Source organism: Eptatretus burgeri, chromosome 1, assembly GCF_056783735.1.
Source record: "Eptatretus burgeri isolate ZD-2024b chromosome 1, Ebu_testis_v1, whole genome shotgun sequence".
NCBI lineage: Eukaryota > Metazoa > Chordata > Myxini > Myxiniformes > Myxinidae > Eptatretus > Eptatretus burgeri.
This window is the reverse complement of record NC_140961.1, coordinates 132,568,521-132,578,520: the sequence shown is the minus strand read 5'-3', so window position 1 is coordinate 132,578,520 and position 10,000 is coordinate 132,568,521. Positions and strand designations below refer to the sequence as shown.

Below are 10,000 nucleotides of genomic sequence, written 5' to 3'. Positions count from 1 at the left end.
GCGGGAGAGAGGGGCGGGAGAGAGGGGCGGGAGAGAGGGGCGGGAGAGAGGGGCGGGAGAGAGGGGCGGGAGAGAGGGGCAGGAGAGAGGGGCAGGAGAGAGGGGCGGGAGAGAGGGGCGGGAGAGAGGGGAGAGAGAGGGGAGAGAGAGGGGGTGAGAGAGGGGGTGAGAGAGGGGGGTGAGAGAGGGGGTGAGAGAGGGGAGGGAAAGAAGGGGCGTCACAATTCAAGAGAGGGGGAGAGAGGAGGTGGTGAGAGAGGGGGACCGGAGAGGGGGTGTGAGAGGAGGGGTGAGAGTGGGGGCGAGAGAGAGGTGAAGAGGAGGGGGGGAGAGAGGAGGGGCGAGGCGAGGGGGGGAGAGAGAGGGGGCGTCAATTCTCCTTCTTCTTCTTCTTCGTTTGATATGACGTCACAATTGACGCTGGGGACCTGAGTATGTTTCCCAGGTGTTTCCCAAGTTATGGCCATTTATGATCTACGGTTGATCCGATCGAATTGAAACAATGCCCCAATCCAGTCGTCGTTTACGAGAGCGAAGGAACGAAGCTGCACATACTGGCACGCACCTACGGGCCCGCACTAGTTGTTGATAATTACAATAATACAGTTCATTCCTCAACAAAAGAATAACCAAAAAAAACCATTTTAAAATTATACTATGAATGGGAGATTAATCAGAGAAAACCAAAGTTTAAAGTTGGTGATATTGTAAGACTATATTGGTGGAAATCAAACTTTGAGAAAGGTTATACAAAGAGGTGGACGAATGAGCTTTTTAAAATAATTGATGTTTTAGACACAGTTCCTTGGACATATAAATTGTATGATTTAAAGAGACGAAATCTTGGGATCATTTTATTCACAGGAATTACAAAAGACAAAAATGATAAATAAGAAAAATTAAATAATTGAAAAAAATTAAACAATTGCAAAAGTTGTCATTGAAAAAATAATAAAAACTAAATTATAAAGAACAATTCACTCCATCCCTTTGTTGGCTCCACCCACACGCCACACCCCATTTATTCCTCCACCCCTCCAGTGTGCCCCCACCCTCATCCCACCACTTCCTCTCCCCCACACACACAGAGGGGTTGGGGAGACGAAGGGATGGGATGAGGGTGGGGGTGTACTTTTTCCCAATTTTATTTTTCCACAATTAAGTAAATAGTAATTAAAATTAACAAAAATCCACACCGAACCAACACACATCAAATCACACATCACTTCACATTTACAATTGCTACAAATTGCAATTACATTTGTCCACTCTATTGTCTTTGCATTGAAATCTACATACCTTTGAGTAGTCATCAGTAATTCCAGCTTGGCTTACTGTCTGTTAGCATTTCTTCAAAAATCACCATCTCAGCAGATACAGGAGTTAATAAGTGTTTGGTGAACCCTCCTCCATGGTTTATATAGAATTGAGAGCAGGGAGAGGCATGGATCTTTCCAGAAGAATGTTGAAGGACACGTGGTGCTAGTACTTTCCACCTTCCATGTGCTATAGGTGGGAGAGAAGGCATTGTACGTCTTCCTGCTTTACGCACACGTTTTCCAACCAAAATGCGATAAGCCCCAGAATCTCTCAACATGAACTTTCTATTGAAGCTGGGATGATAACTATAAACATTAAGTGGGCAAACCGGCTTAGCTGTAGTCTGAAAAAACAGAACCACCCACTGCCTAATTCAGTGTCATGGAATCTTCTAGATTCTTTTTGTATACTCTTCCAGAGTTTATCTACAGGTAGGGGTGGAAAGGGATGGAATCTGTTCAAATGGGGGTATAAATAGGTAAGAGAAAGAGGGTGGAGGGTGGGTGGTCAGGGGTGGGGGGTAAAATATAGTAAGGGGGAGGGGGGGTTTAAAAAATTTTTGATGCATAGTTGAGACTCATGGAAGAGCTTGGTCCCAGAAAATAATTTAATGCAGAGAAGCTGGTGCAGGATGAGTGGAAGAGGTGGGGTAGGAGAAGGAGAAGTTGGTGCCAGAGGAGATCTGTTTGTGAGAAAAAATTCACTCCTTTTTATTGACAGGGTCAAATAGTTTTTCCCTGAGTTAACATTAAAGTCAAAGGGGGAAATGGTATAGTCCCAGAACCAACAAAATTCCCCTTCTCATCTCGCACTCTATATAAGAAGATGTGCATCAGTTTCCCCGTCTTTTCACTCTTATGTCTGCTTTGGAAAGTCGTATTGGAAAAAGAGGAGAGTTCAGCTTTAATCGGGAACCCAAACTCAATATATTTATGGGGTAATGAAGTTGGATTGGCAGCAAGGTTCCTGATACCGATTTGCTATTTTAAGACCAAATGAAATCATAGAATATATGGAGAATTGAGTGTTACAAAAAATACATATGGTTGACAGTTTCTTGCCATTGTCAAGTGATTTTGATGTCTTTTCAGCTCTAAAAAAAAATACATATTACAGACTGTTCTTCATTTTGCAGGACTTTCAAGGACTTCAGCTAAATTTGTCAAATTCCAAAGGCCTGGAAAATGAATTTTGAAATTCATGCTTCATTACAAAGGGTTCATGCTGTCAGGTCAGGTCAGGTATGGGAGCATGTGCCAGAACAGCGCGTCGCTGCGTCCACTTTCTGCCGGTACTCCAGGGGCCTCCGTCTGGCCATCCCCCAGGCAGATGCCAGGCCCATCCCAATCTCCTTGAGATGGTCAACCTGCTGCAACCATGAGGCACATGGTCGGCTCATTGGCCTCCTCCACTCATGAGACTCCCTCGCTGAGAGAATCTGGTGAGCAGGATCAGCATCAGGAAAACGAGCCACATGTCCATACAGCCACAACTGACGCTCACGGACTATGCAGGTAACAAATCTCATCCGAGTCTCTCTCAGCAACCGCTCGTTGGACACAAAATCCGACCAGCGATAGCCAAGGATTCTCCAAAGAGACCTGGTACCAAAGGAATTAAGTCTCTGTCTCAGATCCTTGGTCAGAGTCCAAGTCTCGCATCCATAGAGCAAGACTGGAAGTACCAAGGACCTGAAGACTCGGACTTTCGTCCTCCCGCACAGGTACCGGCAGCGCCACACCCCATGATCCAGTGAATCCATGACTCCCCAGGCCCGACCCAGACGTCTATTGGCCTCTGACTCGCATCCAGCAGAGACATGAATATCACTGCCAAGGTAAGTGAATCTCTCCACGACCTCAACATCCTCACCACAAACAGACACAGACAGGACAGCAGCATCCAAGATGTCACCGAAAGCCTGGATCTTAGTTTTGACCCAAGAAACCCGTAATCCCAGTGGCTCCGACTCCTCATTCAGCACCTCGAGGGCCCCCAAAATGATGTCTAAAGTCTCCGCAAAGATGACTGCATCATCTGCAAAATCAAGGTCCGAGATCTTGACATTCCCAAATGACGCACCGCAACTTGATATCTCCGACATCCTCCCTAAAATCCAGTCCATACAAGTGCTGAAAAGTGTGGGAGCCAGTACACATCCCTGACAAACTCCAGTAACAACTGGAAATAAGTCAGAGGTGGTACCACCACACTTCACAGCACTCTCAGTACCAGAGTAGAGTTCAGACATCAGATGGATCAGTTTTGGTGGCACTCCACGAAGACCAAGAATCCTCCAGAGGACATCCCGATTCACTGAATCGAACGCTTTACAGAGATCAACAAAGGCTGCAAGCAGCCCCTGCCGAAACTCTCGTCTGCGTTCGGTGAGGACACGAAGGGCAAGGATACGGTCAATCGTTGACCTCTTTGGTGTAAAGCCTGACTGCTCTGGACGCTGGTGCTCAAGCAGATGGTGGCGAACCCAATCAAGAATTATCCGAGCAAAGACCTTGCCCGGCACTGAGAGCAGCGTCACCCCTCGGTAGTTGTTGCAGTCTTGGCGATCACCCTTCCCTTTCTAGAGAGGGACAACAAGGCCCCTCTTCCAGTCAGTTGGGATGATGCCTGTGTTCCAGGCAGAGCACAAAACTGCATGCAACGACACGAGTGCAGCATTTCCACCAGCCTTGAGAAGTTCGGCATGGATGCCACAGATCCCTGGAGCTTTGTCCCGTTTCAACTGGTTCACCGCAGCCCGTGTTTCCACAAGCGAAGGTGGACCACAGTTGATTCGAGGGTCAGCAACAGGGATTGTAACACCCTTGACGTCCAACTCGACAGTTGGGGGATCAGCCTGGTACATTGGCTCAAAGTAACCGGCCCAGCGGGCCTTCACTTCAGACTCCTCTGTCAAGAGCCTACCACTCTCTGCTCTCACTGCAGTGCTCCGAGGGATGGACTTGGATGAACGTAATGCGCGAATTCCCCTGTAAGCGGGACGAGAATCACCTGTCCACAGGTGATGCTCTACCCCCTCACAGATTCCTCGCACATAGGCCTCCTTGTCCACCCTCAGTGCACGTACAGTTTTACGCCTCAGCTCCCTGAACAGCTCAGCTCTGCCATTCAGCCTGGCCCTGCGACTCTGGTCAATGGTATCCAGTGTCCCTTGAGAGACAAAATTCTTCTTTGCCCTGCGGTGAGCTCCAAGACATCCACCGGCAACATCAAGGACGGTGGTCTTGAAGGCGCTCCACAACTCTTCAGGACCCCCCAAAGCACCAAGACCCCCCAAGTGTCCACTCAGCCTATTCGCAAACTCCTCAGCTACTCTCTCATCCCTGAGCTTGCCAACATCCAGCCTAGGCAGGGATGGTACCATTCTCCAGGATTTAAGGTGCAACTTTAGAGTTGCTACAACAAGCCTGTGGTCAGTATTGAGGAACTGAGCACTCTGGTAGACCCTGCAGTTCTGGATCATCCTCCAACGACCATCAATGAGGACATGGTCAATCTCCTTTGCCGCACCGCCAGCGTTGGAATACCAAGTCCAGCGATGAGCTTGTGGGCGCTGAAACCATGAACCAGCCACCCTAAGTCCATGACTTCTTGCAAAGTCAAGCAACTTAGTACTATTCTGGTTCATAGTTCCTGACCCATGGGGACCAACACACACCTCATAACCATCCCTATCAGTTCCAGTCGATGCATTGAAATCCCCCAAAACTAGAAGTGTATCTCGTCTGGGGCACTGATCAACCACAGACTCCAGTGTGGCGTAGAATGCATCCTTCACGGTGAGATCACTCGCCTCAGTCGGAGCATAAACAGAGACCAGGGAAATGACACCTAAGGATTGACGAATCCTTAATCTCATAATACGCTCGTTGACCGGTGTTACCTCAATTATCATTGGGGTCAGCTTATTGGACACAGCTACAGCAACTCCTTGGGTATGGTAACCATCAGAGCGACCAGACCAATAGTAGGTGTAACCACCCACCATTATCTCGCCGCAATCCGGTCTCCGAACCTCAGAGAGAGCTGCAATCCCGATGTCCAAACGCTTGAGCTCAGATGATAACAGAGACAGGTGATCATTCTCTCTTAGGGATAGGACATTCCAGGCACCCACCCGAAGGGACCGCCTCAGGTTAACCCAAGGAGACCGCCGTCTGGTGGACGACACCTCAGCACCACTCCGACACACTCTCCCGCAATCTGACCCGAGAATGTTACCCCGTGGTTTCCCTCCTATCAAAGATTGGGGGTCCCAAGGCTTTGCCCCAATCCCGTCATCCGGTGAGCTGCCCTGTGAAGGGAAGCTGCACAGGAGGTACTCCCACGGAGTGGGTTTTCAGATTTTTTTTGCGTTTTGCGGAATGAAGGGTTTTACAGTGGCCGGAGTGCAAATCCTGCCACCAACCTCCTAATAAAAAAGTAACCCAACTGCAGGAGGACGTCCGCAGACACAGTTGGGCACTAGATATGGATGGCCGTTGGCTCACAAGGAGCTCCTCCGCCCTTTGACAGGTTTTGTTTTTAATCCTGCTGGGTGTCCATATCCAAACACCCTCCTCACAAGAAAACCTGGTGGGGGAGACAGTTTAGTCGCCAACAACCCGACCATGGAACAGGTTAGTGCAGGTTTACATGGTACCTGTAGCAGGTCACAGATCGAACCTGACCTGACAAAGAGATGAGCAGGAAACAAAGAGATTAGGAAATATCATGCTATTTATCGCTTTTGGCCCCATCTCTCAATGGTGAAGAATCACTTGAAAAATTAAATAATTATCGCATCCGGATCCGGATCTTCACCAAAATCGAATCAATTCGTCCTCGTCACACACCCCATATCTCTCCACCAAGTTTCGGCCGAATACGCCCATAACTTTTTGAAATATCCTGCTCACAGACAACCAAACAGAAAATAGACAGTCAGACAAAACGGGGGTGAAAACATAACCTCCGTCCACCTTCGATGGCGTAGGTAAAAATGGTGCCCTTTTTGCCTTTGAATGAACACTCAACAGGCCTAATTTTCGAGTTTCGTTTACAACCTCTGTTTCAAGTTTCCTACAAAAAGGTATTATGTAACTTTTGTATCAAAAGATGTATTAATAGATTAGAATGCTAAATATATTTGTTCTTTCTGTGAAAAGTTGCACATTTTTTAGAAATTATCAAAAAAAAGGACAAATTAATTAATGACATAAAATGTGTCTTTTTCATGGCATACTTGATTTGTCCAAAAAAAACAAAAACATGCATGACAAGCTATTGGCCAATCAAATACAACGATAAATAACGCACATGAAAGAAAAAAAAAATCAAAAAATGTATCAGTTAAACTAAAACTATGTTTCTAAAGATATCACAAAGCTTTAAACTCTCTCTTCTCTTACACCGGAACGTTTTACATGAGACACATGTACAATAGTGGCATTACATCCCTGTATATATTGTAAGTCAAGCCGGTCTGACCCGGTTGCCCGGATCAAATCCGGTGAGTTGCTGAGTGACCACATCAGTGCCCTGTCTCAGAAACTTCCCACCAGATCCTCACTTCCAAAGTCCGTGTTACGGTGTTGATTGCAATCTCTGTGTCTGGCGAGTGGCATTCCAACAGAAATTGCAGGACAAATCTTACCTTTGGCCGAGCAACCAAAACCCACATGATGCTGGGAACTCCCATGTGATGCTGGGAACAAGACCGCGACCAATCTCTACCTTTGCTCAGAGCCACCAGGTTAAACCGCTGGAGCAAGCAGGATGAGCCAGAGACCAAGTCTGTTTCATCCCTCTGTACAGTAATAAATGTCAGTGTGTGTCAATCAGCGAGGGAAGGGGTGGGAGGAGGGACCCGGCATTGCCCAGCAACACCGGGTACCTTTTCTTGTCTATACTTTAAGACAGCCGTGTGTCTGTGTCTGTGTGTCATCATTTTTCTCAGAGATGGCTGAACAGATCTTTTTCAAACTTTTAGAGGTTCATCAGTGAGTGCTGAGATTTTTAATTTTTTTATTTTAATCGCTCTATTCGTGAGTAAAGAAGGGAAGTGTTTTGGGCCCCCAGAAAAATAGACCGTAACACTGGGTACCCTTGCAAGTGTATTATAAAGAAACTACCAAGAAACAGATTTGTGTACAGCAATGATTGCCTTTACACTGACGTGACACTCGCACCCATGAACAGAATGCATCAGATACACAGTCAACTTTACGAGATAATTATGGGCCCACATTGTCTCCACAGACAGAGTGAAACAATTGGGGTAAACAAGACCCCACCCCTTCCTCTCCCTCCTCCCACCCCATGGCACCTCTTCTCCTCCCTCCTCTGACACCTTCCCCTCTTCCCACCCTATCGCCTTCCTCCTCTCACCCTCTCCCCTACCTCATCCCACCCCACCCTAAATACAGTGATTTAGCATTCCCAATTAAAGCCGCTCTGGTCATATTTTGTTGCCAATAAAATCACAAAATTCCTGCATACTTTGTTCATTGAACATATCGGCCACCATCTTCGTTGACTGATTGTGAAGCAGCAATACTGCACTTTCAAAATGACGTATTAATATAATGCAAAATGAGGCCTTTTGTGCACGTGCTGTGTTTGTGTTTACACTAATTTTGTTCCGCCTGACGGGCACTTTTTACCTGTCATTGCAAGCGCAAAATCTGTGATTCAAATAGTCTTTTAAACATCATTTTCAGCATTTAGATGAGAGAGTGGCAATTTCATAATGGTTCATCACAATTGCTCTGTTCATAAATCCAAATCAGACTTACAAAAATATATGAATACGAGAAATATCCGTGGATGAGAGGAGTCTGGTTTGTACCATTTCCTGTTACTACTATTGGCTAGCTGCAGCCATGGATATAACACACATACATAAACAAATGGATGCTTCTCCTTTCACCAATAGATGCAAAAATCTAGAGTAGTTTTTCTTGTGGCCTTGGAACCAAATAAAAATACATATTTATAACTACATTCACAGCCCACACCCCTCCCACTCCCACCCTTTCTCCTCGCAAACATGATTAATAGTAAATATAATAATTTAAAACTTACCCTGTGCATCGACCTCCCTCCTCACCCCCACCCCCGCCCTCTGGTGCCTAACATTCAGAACAACTAGTATGTTATGGGTCTATAACAATATTCAGTCAAATATTGTGGGTGTTTCAATGTAACTTACATCAAAAACTTATATTGTCAAGTGGTTATGTCATGATATTAATGGGACTTGGTCACCAAATATGACCTTCTCATCGGTGTTAAGCACAAAGGTTTAAGTGGAACACACCCATTTTCGAACCTTTGGCCTTTCATGGGCCCATAATGTCAGTAGTTTGTGCAATATTGCAAGATATCAACTTTTCGGAGGAGTTGATCAGGGAATATCTCCAAATCTTTTGTTATGGAGATGCACACCCCTTTCTTGCAGGTACATTCCCAAGTATTTGGGCTTCTTTAAAAGTTTTTCAGTCATTCCATGCTACAATCTTTATCTGGCAGGCATGAAATATGTCCAGGGCCTCCCGGCCTGCCCCAGTGAACTTCCTTACTCACGCATGCATGCTGAGCAATCTGGGGCAGATTTTATTATTTTATAAGTGCCTTAGGGTGAAAATTCAGACAGAATCTTGGCTTGTAGGACCTCACAGAAAAAATTCAGACAAAATTGTGGCTCGTCGTGCCTCGCAGAGAACATTCAAACATAACTGTGGCTCGTAAAGACTCACTGAGAAAATTCAGACAACATTGTGGCTCGTAGGACCTCAAGGACAAATTTCAGGCAAAATTGCAGCTCATATGGCCTCACAGAGAAAATTCAGAGAAAATTGCAGCTCATAGGGCCTCCTGGAGAAAATGCAGACAAAATTGTGGCTGGGACCTCATGGAGAAAATTCAGTCAAATTGTGGCTTGTCGGGCCTCACGGAGAAAATGCAGACAAAATTGTGGCTTGTAGGGCCTCACGGATAAAATGCAGACAAAATTGTGGCTTGTAGGGCCTCACGGAGAAAATGCAGACAAAATTGTGGCTGGGACCTCATGGAGAAAATTCAGTCAAATTGTGGCTTGTCCGGCCTCACGGAGAAAATGCAGACAAAAATTGTGGCTTGTCGGGCCTCACGGGGAAATTTCAGAAAAAAATCACGGCTAGGAGGGCCTCACGGAGAAAATTCAGACAAAATTGTGGCTCGTACGGCATCACAGAATCAATTCAGATAAAATTTCAGAGAAAACAATGATCATAATGACTCATGGAGCAGAATGTATAGAACATGACTTGACGAACATGGACCGACATCGGTGTACTTTTTGATTAACTTGGTGTTAGTAGCCGGATAAAGGGGATGGGGGGGGGAGAAGAAACAAAGAGGGTGATAAAAGGAAAAATACAAAATTCTCAAAGAAGTAGCTAAAACTGTTCTTATATAAAGGCATTCTATATCAGAGGTAGGTTTTTTTTTCAATAATCAGATGGGTGCTCCTTAAATGGTGAAAAATGACCATTTTTTTTCGAGAGAGGGAGGAAACCTCTTCACAGGGAAAATGCATTCTTTTTATAATGAAAATTGCTCTTTTCATGCTTTTTTTTGTTGTTTTTAGTTTTTTTCCCTGCTCTCTTCCTGAAATGCCTGCAGGTGGTATACCTTT

The 10,000-nt window shown here is 45.8% G+C and overlaps 1 long non-coding RNA gene across 1 annotated transcript in view; it reads right to left on the bottom strand.

Moving 5' to 3' along the window:
- LOC147035446 (uncharacterized) overlaps positions 1-2,884 on the bottom strand; it is a 50,408-nt gene extending 47,524 nt beyond the window's left edge. Inside the window, exon 1 of the long non-coding RNA XR_015062524.1 lies at positions 1,300-2,884. This is a non-coding gene — a long non-coding RNA (uncharacterized LOC147035446). The remainder of the gene's footprint in view (positions 1-1,299) is intronic.
- Positions 2,885-10,000: the final 7,116 nt, after the last annotated feature.